The sequence below is a fragment of the Cupressus sempervirens genome, chromosome 1 (genome assembly GCF_028749045.1).
Source record: "Cupressus sempervirens isolate cs-2001-9-10 chromosome 1, ASM2874904v1, whole genome shotgun sequence".
Classification (NCBI taxonomy): Eukaryota; Viridiplantae; Streptophyta; class Pinopsida; order Cupressales; family Cupressaceae; genus Cupressus; species Cupressus sempervirens.
In genome coordinates, this window is record NC_143118.1 from 16737239 (window position 1) to 16749200 (window position 11962).

Sequence of the window (11962 nt, forward strand, 5' to 3'; positions counted from 1 at the left end):
TGGAATGAGAAGCCCAAGTGGTACAATACATAATGTTATTTCTACAAGTTTCTTAACACAAAAGGATGTTGGAAGAAAGGATATTAATACCTACACATGTTATGAAGGGTTTATGGTCTTTTTGTACTTAAAAATATTGATATATAAGTTACTCATGATAGGCTAAGTAGTCAACAGATAGTCTCTAAGCTCTTATATTCTCTAAGCCGCCTCCCCAAAATTTGTAATGTTGATATTTATGGGGCCTAGTTATTTTTCTTCAAACAAAAAGAAAATAGGAGGATACTACAAGAGGAGATAATTTTTTTGAGAAAAGCACTTGAGGATAATGAGGCTATGTTGAAAGAACTTAGAGAAGGCATGTAGAGAAAGTTAAGGAAGGTATTGGTAAAAATGTTGGGGAGCATACTATATTGTAGAATGAAGAGTCACAACAAGAATGCATTTCTAATCAAGTTTGTGATAAAAAAGAGATTGAAGAATTTGAAAGTGAGATTGTTATAAAACATAAAAAAGGAAAAGAATATTTTATAAAGGAAGGAGTGATAAATAATTCTTTTCATATTAAAGAAGTGAAACTAATTGAATGTACAAAGAAAGACAAGGTTGTTGTTTGTTCATAGACTATTTCATTAGTTATTATTTTTGGAGAGACATTTGGTGAATATCACACAGATCTTGAAGAAGTGTAGATTCTGAAAGAAGACTCAAATACTATTAATGTCAAAAATATGTTTACTTCTAATAATATTTTTATAGTGTTGGAGGTTTTATAAGCGATGGTTCAACACTATGTGGAATAACTAGAAGTTGTTTCCATTGTTCTTGCAAATGTGCTCCTTATGATGCAAAGAAATTGGAAAGGGCAAAAGAAGAAAGATATTCAAGGGAACCTTGAAATATCTTGTCCATGGGAGTTTGGTGCAAGAGAACCTCTAAAAATATCAAAACACAATGAAGCACAATTAGTTAAGCATAGAACAAGGAAGCATAATAACAAATCGAGATACCAAAATATGAAAATCTTGGCTAATTTGATAAAATTAGCAAGCTGAGCATAAAAAGTTCTAGAATATCATTACAAAATTTGTAAATGGGAAATATTAAAAAATGAGAAATACATTCCCAAAAGAAGAAGTGTGTAGAACAATAATGGGAAAATATAACTAGTAAGAGTCTTAGGTTATTATAATTTACTTTCTAAACAACAATAAATCAACATTGAGTGAATCAAATTCCAAGTTTTGATGTCGGGATATAATTTGAAAGAATTATTTGGGAATTGGAATGCAAGTGTAGGGATGTTGATTGGTGTGTCAAGATGAAGAAGAGCATTTGATTTGTGATTCATGGTGAAATTCTTCCAATAGCTTGGGAGAGACCCATCACATTGAGTCAAGATTGAAATAAAATATTGTTCTATACCCTCTTATATTAGTGTAAATTATGCTAAAATTAATAACATACCTTTAAGTATTTTTTTTCTCTACCTCCTAAAGAAAGATGATCACAATCCTCAACTTTTCCCACACACTGCTATCATTGTTTAACAATTTATTTCCATGTTGTTGTTTCTCGATTTCTCTCCCATCTATATTTTAGCTAGATTTTTATGGGTGTCTATAGATTTGTTTCCTACTTGTTTTCTTTGTGAATAATGTATTTATAAATTTTCCTTTAATCTGTCTATTAAATAAAAAAGACAATATTAAAAAATTGTTCAAAAAATATGCTAAGAAATTGTCTTCAAACATTTTCTACAATTTCCATCCATATTCTTTTTAAAAAATCATAGTATATAAATGGTAAAATATTGGAAGTAAATTCATAATGATAAAATTAATCTTGAAAAGTTGACAAAATCTTGTAAAACATTTATTGTCATAATTGTTAGTAATAAAGTCCTTGTTATGTCAAGAATTGTCTATACAATGGGAGCACATTTTTTGTCATACGATGGTGCCTCATGAACTAGGTGATGGCATGAAGGTTACAAGGAGAAAAAATGGAGTGAAAAGGTCTACAAGGATCAACTACATGGTTTTGGAGCCAATAATAGATTTTCCATGTAATGATTCTATAGTAACTACAAAATGTCCTAATGGTTCTAAAAGGACCATAGGACCAAATAATGAAACTCTTGAGGGTAAGATGGGTAAGGTATTCAAAAAAGGTTTAGATATAGATAAATTATGCAAGGAGATCTAATTTAAGGGTTTTATAATGGTTGAGATTTATTTAGAAGTCATTAGGATTTAGGAATTGTAATTTTTAAATCCCAATGACTAGTTGGAAATGGGTGGTGTTGGTGTAATTGAATATTATTGATTACACTTTACTTAAATTTACTTGGAATAATGCATATTTCATATTAATTTTCATATAGACACCTCAAAGTTTTCATTTTTGTATTAGTTGTCATACTAGACACACAATAATTTGCATTCTTCCTATCCATAATGGGAAGCCTTCTTGTAGTTGTATTTGGTGTATTCTCTTCCTAAGGGGAGAAATGATGCTTTTAGGCATTGGAACATCTTTAATCTTCAAGAACTCACCATACTCATAGTACATTATTTGTAGGAGTTGATAAAATCCAACTCCATAGCTCGCCAAGATCACTTGCATGCAAATAGCTTGCTGAAGAGGAATCGAAGGAGCAAGAGCTTGAAGCAAACAATGCAAGAGAAAATATTTCACAATAGAAAAATGAAATTTCTATGTGAATGGATGAATTTACAATGAGAGAGAGACCACATATAAAAGCCTCATGGAAGCTTGTAGAACAAGCTAGAAGGAGGTAGAAGATAAGGTTGACAACTAAGCACACTTCCACAAAAAGGTGGAACATGATAGAAGGGAAAAAACTCCCATGTTGTCAACAATTAACCACTACAACTATTAAATACTAAATATTAAATAAATGCATTAACCTAAGTAAGCTTAAGTAAATAGAATAAATAATTAATAATTAATAATTTACTCTAACACCCCCCCTTAAGTGCAACTTAGGGGAATGCCTTAAGCTCACAAAACTAAGATGAAATGCAAAATGGGTCCCGACAACGAGGCCATGTTAGGTACCCATGTACAATGCAAGAAAATGCAAACTCTGTAAATAGGGAAAACCCTCCCCCAAAAAGAGGTAAAAATAACATGCTAAAAAAAAACATGAAGTGAAGGAAGGAAGGCCTTAGCCAATCCCCCCAAGGACAACTTCCATCGGAAAAGAGTTAAGGAGATCTGCTCAAAACCATAAGTACAACCAGCCCCTGTATGAGAGATACTTAAGCCTCCCTAAAATAAAGGAGCCCCTAAAGGAGGGATCGAACCAATGTAACTCCAATGTGGAAGAAACAAGGGTACATAACAAGGGAATCCTTGAATGAGAGGAAAAACTAGAAAGCTTAGCTGATGCCCGAAGGAGAATGTATGAGGAATCGGAAAGGGAATCCCCAAGGATGGTGTATCTACAATAAGTGCATCTGGAGGCTTGATGAATGAAGCTAGAGGATCAAGTAGAGTGGAAGTAGAATCTTGTAGAAGAGAAAAGCCCTCAACTAGATGTGGTATGGCAGTCAAAATAGGGATCTTAGGAACAATACAAAGGTTCAAGTATCCTGACTACACCACATGATGCTCCTATGAAAGAGGAGAGCCATGCTCTGAAAATGGAGATGATGGGAAAAAGTGTGAGAAGGTGTAGAGACAGGTGGAAGAATCAATTTTCCTTGTAGCAATAAGACCTCTTGTGACAATCTCGAATGAAGACTAAATTAATAGTGAACTCAACTGTCTTCCCTAATCCACTGCATGTAATCTGAGAAATTGAGAGAAGGCTAGAAGACATAGATGGAACACACAATACATCATTGAATATACCATCTTGGGTGCAAACTGAAAGTTTTCTGTAGACTGGTAGAGAAACATTATTCCCCATGAGAATATGAAGAATAGGAGAAGCATCAAGAGTAGAGAAGACACCTTGAGAAGATGTCATATGGTGAGAAGCACCTGAATCCAGTATCCAAGGGACCTATAAAGGGGATGCTAAGGATGCCTATAATTCATGATCCTATCCAATATTGTGTGTAGATGTCAAAGATGTAGAAGAATAAAAAGAAGACCCCTGTGAGGTAAAAGAGGATGGAGAGGAAATAGTGCTGTTCTGAAGGAGAGCTTGCAAATCCATAATTTGTTTCTCATAGCCATCAAATTTCTTCTGAAAACAACATGAATCATCACGAGGTCCCTCCTTACAATAGGGATAGATAGGAGTCTCAATATTCTTTTTCTCCTTCTTCTTAGAAGATGATGAACTAGAGGAATCTGATATCTACTTTAGTTTCTGCTCCTGTGTATCCTTGGCAAGAAAAGCTTGTGACTGTGAACCTGAAAGTGAGTCCCTTTGATTGATCTTGGACTATTGACAAGTTAATCGGTCACAAAAGATCTCAAATGAAGGCATCTTGCGTCTATCACCCAAGGCATCCATAGTGGAGTAGAAGGTGGAAGAGAAAATTTGATATTGGCCTTGCAACTTGAAGAGTATCAAAAAGATACATTCATCACTAGTTTTTTTTTCTCACATCCCTACAGAAGTGTATGCATAGATTTGAACTTCATTAGGAAGTCCTCAATGGTAGGAAAATTAGTAGGTGTCAAAGATGTCAATTTTGCATCCAACTGAAGTGCCCGAAACTCATTCACTTGACCAAACAAAGTCTAAAATTTTTGCCAATAAGCTCGTGGAGTAGTCAAACCATCCAAGTGAAATAGCAGGCTATCTGAAATGTTGAGTGCAATCAATCCCATGGCTTCATCCATTTTTTTCCTGTGCCATAGAACCTCAAAAGGGCACATAAGAGCAGGTTGGTGCTCATCTAAACAAGACCATAAGCCTCTTAACATGAGAAGCCTAGTCATTTGTGCCTTCTAGGTGTGATAGTTGTGTTGTGTGAGATAGGTCGCAGATGGATCTGCCATTGAAAGAAAGAAGAAGATGGAAGTAGAAGGGTCTTATTCTGAAGTAAATTATAGAAAAGAAAATGCTCCCCACCCCCACAATGTATAAATTGGGCACTCTTTACTTAGTGCGACTACAATAGCCAATTTAGGGCCTATTTTTGAAAGTTGTATTTTTGTCTATAGAATTTATAATCTAATTGCAGATATGGAAAGTAGACTAAAAAATATACACTTTCAAAAAAAATAGAACCTGATTATGTGTCCAAATGAGCCCATAATAAGCATTTGAAGTGACAAATATTGGGAATTGCAAGTTGAAAAAAAATTCAAGAATAGAGATCTCAAACCACCTACACTAATGTGTAGATCACAGAATCCTACCCCAAAACAAAAAAGATTGCTCGAAAAAATGAGTCAGTACGAGGGAGATATTGCTGTTTGAAAATCACCTTTGTAGTTATTTTTTCTGAATTACCATCATTGCACCTCCAAAAAATAAAGAAAAAAGCCCAAAAAATATCAAATATGTTATGTCAAACCCTCTTTCTCCTTTTCTCAAAATACTAAAAAAAGGCTCTTCCTCCTTATTGAAGAAAAAATCACAAACAAACTAGGGTTTGTGTCTCCGAATCGTGGCTTCAAAAATCCTTTAGACCAAGAAGCAGTAGGGAGGCTTTGGTACCATGTAGGAGTTGATAAAATCCAACTCCACAGCTTGCCAAGATCACTTGCACGCAAATAGCTTGCTAAAGAGGAATCGAAGGAGCAAGAGCTTGAAGCAAACAAAGCAAGAGAAAATATTTCATAGTAGGAAAATGAAATTGCTATGTGAATGGATGAATTTACAATGAGAGAGAGACCAAATATAAAGGCCTCATGGAAGCTTGTAGAACAAGCTAGAAGGAGGTAGAAGATAAGGTTGACAACTAAGCACACTTCCACAAAAAGGTGGAACATGCTAGAAGGGAACAAACTCCCATGTTGTCAACAACTAACCACTACAACTATTAAATACTAAATATTAAATAAACACATTAACCTAAATAAGCTTAAGTAAATAGAATAAATTATTAATTATTAATTATTTACTCTAACATTATTCACTATGGAAGGATTTAATTTCTCCTTATTTCCTTTGTATGGAGGGATTCCCTATTGGAAATGCATGATGTATGTCTTGATAGAGGGATCTTGATTACTTCATTGACATATGCATCTTTCCTCATTGTTTATCTCTATTTTTTGGGGAGGGATTTTCCCATGAGGTTTTCTCTCTTTCTACTTTTTATGAGAGATTTCATTGCATTATATTTTCAATTGAATAGTATACATGGGTACCTAACATGGCCTAGTAGTTGGGACGCATCTTGCATTGTCATCTAGATTTTATAAGCTTAAGTGCATTCCCCTAAGTTGCACTTAAAGAGGGGGGGGGGTGTTGCTATTTAGTGTAATGAAATATCACTAATTTCACTATCCTTAAGTTTACTTAGAATAATTCATTTTCATATTAGTTTCCATGTAGACACCTAGGAGTTTGCATTTTCATATTAGTTGTCGTGTAGATACACATGATTTTTAATTCTATTTTAGCACATGTTGTCTCACACCTCTCTTTGTGTGACACATTTGTATACTTATCTTCCCTTCGGTGTACATACTTTCATGTACAGTGGAGGATAATCCACTTTTAGTGGAAATGTGCTTAGTTTTTGTGCTTATCACTTGCATAACTCCTGGATATCTTGTATTGCCTATATATATTAAGGCGCTTCTACATGTATTTTGTCATAAATATATTATAATTTAATCATTATTTAGATTCCCAATTGATCATCCTTTCTCTCTTCTTCTATCTATTGAGATTATAGATCTTGGCATTACATTCTTTTCCTTAGGAAAATTCTTACATGGTATTAGAGCTTGATGAATATTCTTACATGGTATCAGAGCTTGAGGCAAATTCTTACACGTGAGATTAGAAGAAATCGATTATTTTAGACTCTTTAATGAATCAAATAAATTGGAATTGACTAAGGAAATTTTCAATAAGGTCTATAAATTCTATGCAATTCATTGGATATGTAGAGGTGAATGTGTTGTACATAAATAAACTATGAGACCAATAAAAGTTTATATTTCTTGCATTTTGGTTCCTTTCTTTGAATATTTTTATAGATAAGAGTGAAGATTGGATTTCCTCATGTTATGTTATAATTGTAAGAATATTATACATGTTCATTTTGGTCATTTTCAATCATGAAAGAATAAGATATCCATACATTGCGCTGACACTTGTCTATGATAGCATTATAAATCTAACTATTTTGAGGGAATCAATGGGATTTAAATCCATTATGTGAATGTATCTTATTTTTTCTCACAAAATGGATCCCTTTTAATATATCTTTGAGTTATTGACCATTTCATTTGCAAGGAGAATTTTTTATAAGGCGTACATTGTGAATTAACCATGAAAAGTGAATGAAAATGATGCAATAGTTATAACATTAGAGATTCTACCTTAATAAGCACATGCTATAATGATTGAGGTAGTTATGGAAGGTCCTATGCATAGTTTTGGAACTTTTTTTGGGTTCAAAATCTATTAGAAATGTGCAAAATATAAATATCTATTTTGGATCCATTTTAGTGAGTGTTTGGTGAAAAACACATGGGGAGAGGTCATATGAGGAAATAGGTTTTATATTCCTTATTTTGAAAATATATTAAGACATTATAGAGTGGTGAGATATTATAGAGAGTGGTGATTTTATATCTTAAACATATCACATACTTTCTTTGTAATAGAACCTAATTATGCCCAAATCTGATGCAAGCAACATTGGTTTGTACATTTGGTCCAGAACAACCATATCTACATTTGGTTTATGTCATAGTAATTAAAAAAGAATATTCAAGTGTAATATTTTTTGCTAATATTTTGTAATTACTAGATGAAAGTTGAGAAAAATAATAAAAGGAGACCTAGTTGGTGAATAGGCTTAATATGTGTCTAGAATGGGTTTTTGAGCAATAACTATTTTTCATGTTTTGTGAGAAATTGGAACATGTTTGTTTGAGTATGTGAAAAACTTTCGCAATATTGGAAAATGATGCAGGAGCATCCTAGGTTGCATTGTTATCCTGCATGTTTCTTTTTTAGTTGTTATCAAGCTCCTTGGTGTTGCTGAGATCTTAGTCTTTGCGAGTTCTTTGTTGCTATTGAGCTCTTTGTATGTGTCAATTCATAGTTGTTTCTAAGTTTGCAGTCGATGCCAAGTTCATGGTCAATGCTAAGTTCATAGTGGTTTCCAAGTTCATGTTGATTATGAGTTCATAGTTGTTGCCAAGTTCTTGTTGGTGTCAAGCTCGTGTACGTGATGAGCATTGTCGAGTGATAATATTTTGTTCTAGTCCTTCTTTGGCTGAGCTGTTTATATCTAATTCCAATTTGGGCCGACCTTACACATTTATTTCATAATTTTTATTTAATATTTATTGAGATCCAACTTGTGGCTTGGTTATGCATTTAATAAAAGTGTTTATTTACTTGGTAATTTTTAACACAATGACTTGTGGCTATGCAAGTATTTAAAGGGGCGTTGGGTAGAGTCTTAGGCATGATTGGTAGATAAGGAAGAGTAGAAGTAGAGTGAGAATGCAAAGATCATCATTGAAGACCAAAGTTTGAATTGTAATATTGGTCATGTATTTTGATGATTTGATGAATCAAGAAAGTTTTTTTTCTCTTCTATCTCATTTTCTTGTAGTTCTCTAAGTTGTGTTTTTGCTATGTTTACTCTTGCAGGTGACTTTGGTAGTTGGGTGTGCCTTTGGCCCTAGTTATCCAAGTTCCTCCCTACATTAGGTGGTATCAGAGCTTGAGGTTCATCCTTGTGTAGATTGGATCATGTAAAACCCTAAGTTCATTTGGTTATGGTGTATTAGATCTGAGGAGTTGACCTACAACTTGCAGAGAGTTACAATCTTGCATGAACTTGGTTATAAGGTAGAGGAAATATTGATAATGTTGTATTAGGTACATTGAGACATATTAAAACTAGATTAGATGTTGTAGAGACAACCCAAAGGAGAGTAGTGCATCTTGATGATGTGAGTGATGATGAAGCAGCAACACCAAACCCTAATCTAGAACCTAAAGAAGATCAAGATGAGGTGAGATTGTTGAGAGTATTGTCTAGGGAAAATTCAAAGCCTATTGTAGAAGTTGTTCCTTAAGATGGGAAATTGGACACCAATGTCATGTTAGATTGCATCTCTAATATGGAGAATTTCTTTGAGTATGAAAAAACTCTTGATAATAGAAAAGTAAAAATTGTAGTTACTAGATTGAAGGGTCATTCCTCACTGTGGTGGGAGCATTTACAAACTAATAAGCAAAGGAGAGGAAAGTAGAAGATTAGAACTTGGGTGAAAATGGTGAACAAGGTGAAGAAAAAGTTTTGCCCTACTGATTACCAACTTATCTTGTTGAGAACGATGCAAAATATGAGATAAAGGGACATGACTGTGAAGGAGTATAATAAGAAATTATATAGATTGGACATCTTATCTAGACATGTGGATGATGATGTCAATAAAATTGCAAGGTACACAAATGGATTAAGATCTAGGATTCAAAATGAAATAAGTTTTGTGAAATTGGAAAGTGTGGAGGAAGCATATTAATATACCTTGAAAGCTAAGGAGATCTTGACAAAGAAGCATGAACAAAGACAAAGAGGTAGAGGTGGTATATTCCAGAGAGGTAGAGGTAGATTTAATGGAGGAGGTGATAGATCTAACAATTATGTGCAAGATAAGGATAAATCTAAATGGAAGAGTGATAAAAAGACAAGATTGAGTGGAAAGGTGGTGATTCTTAGCGAGGAGGTACTAGTTATTATTGAGGAAGAGGTAATTCTTATTGTAGAGGTGGTTTTCATGGTAATTATTTTAGATGTGGTAAAGAAGGGAATATATATTTTGAGTGTAGATATTCTAAAAGTGGGAAAGGTAACATAAATGTTGTGGTTCAAGGAGACACTGAGGGTTCACCCAGTGGACTTGAGGCTGGAGGAAATTTGATAGTGAGAAGAACCTTATGTAATAAGGGAAGTGATGAAGAACCTATCCTAAGGAGAAGTATTTCCAAGAGTAGATATAAGATGGCTAGAAAATGTTGCAAGGTGATCATTGATAGTGGAAGTTCTCAAAATTTGGCATTAGAAGAATTGGTTACCAAGTTATAATTACAGAGGTTGAAGCATCCTAAACCCTATCATGTTTCATGGATCAAAGAAGAACATAAGATATTGGTACATGAACAATGTATTGTGAAGTTCAAGATTGGACATTATTTTGATGAATTTTTGTGTGATATTATGCCTATGGATTATTGTCATATTTTTTTGGGTAGACCTTGGCAATATGATAGATATGTTGTACATGATGAAAGATTGAAACAATATACTCTTTGGGTGAATGGGAGAAAAAAAATATTGTTTCCTTTGATTGAAAGTTCAGATGAGGTTAATTCTACTACTATGAAAATTTGCATGGTTAATGAAAAACAATTTGAAAAGGAAATGAAGAAGAAGCAAGTCTATTTTTCTATAATTCCTAGGAAGCCAAGTTGTACTAGTAGCAGTCGAGTGACATAAAATAGTGGTGATCGAGTAACAATTAGTGATGGCCGAGTAGAAGAAACTAGTAGAAGTTGAGCACCAATAGAAATTGAAAATTTATTGAATGAATATAAAGAAATTGTTGCAAAAGATATTCCTAATGATTTATTGCCTGTAATAAGTATAAGTCATTTTATGAATTTGATTCTTGGAGCTATTTTTCCAAATAAAGTACCATATAGATTGATACCTACAAAGAATGAAGAACTTAACAAACAAGTGCATGAGTTGTTATAGAAAGGTTTGATCAGAGAAATTTTGAGTCTATGTATTGTACCTACTATATTAGCACCTAGGAAGAATGGAGAATGGAAAATGTGTACTAATTTCATAGCTATTAACAAGATCACAGTGAAATATAGGTTTTCTAGGCCTAGGACTGATGAAATAATGGATTGTTTGAGGGGAGAAAAGTATTTTACCAAGATTTATTTGAAGAGTGGTTATCATTAGATTAGAATCAGAGAAGGTGATGAATCAAAGACTACTTTCAAGACAAAAGATGGTTTATATGAATGGTTGGTAATTCCTTTTGGCTTGACTAATGTACCTAGTAGTTTCATGAGGTTTATGAATGAAGTACTCAAGATATTTTCAATAAGTTTGTGATTGTTTATTTGGATGATATTTTGATATTTAATAAGACTAAGGAAGAACATCTTCAACATGTTAGACAAGTATTGTAGAGATTGAAAGAGGAGAAGTTTATAATTAACTTGAAAAAGCATTTTTTTATTCAAGAGGAGATTGTGTATTTGGGGTTTGTGATTTCAGCTGATGGTTTGACAATGGACCTTGAGAAGGTTAAAGAAATTTTGGAATGGACTACACTTGATAATGTGGGTGAGGTAAGATAATTTCATAGTTTGGCTATTTTTACAAGAAGTTTATAAAGAATTTTAGTTTTGTTTGTAATGCTATGAATAAGACAATGAGAGGAGACAAAAAGAATTTCAAGTGGACACATGGAGCTGATAACAATTTTGAGACTTTGAAATAAAATTTTGTTGAGTTACCTATATTGGCTTTGCATGATTTTAATAAGGTATTTCAAGTTGAATGTGATGCAAGTGGTAGTGCAATAGGAGCTATATTAAGTCAAGAAGGTAAACCTATTTATTTCTTTAGTGAGAAGTTGAATGATGCTAGAAGGAAGTATTCTATTTATGATCAAGAGTTTTATGAAAATGTTCAAGCCTTGAAGAAGTGGAGACATTATTTGATTCCTAAGCATTTTATATTGTACACTGATCATAAAGCTTTACAGTTCTTGGAAAGTCAACAAAAATTGAATTAGAGACATA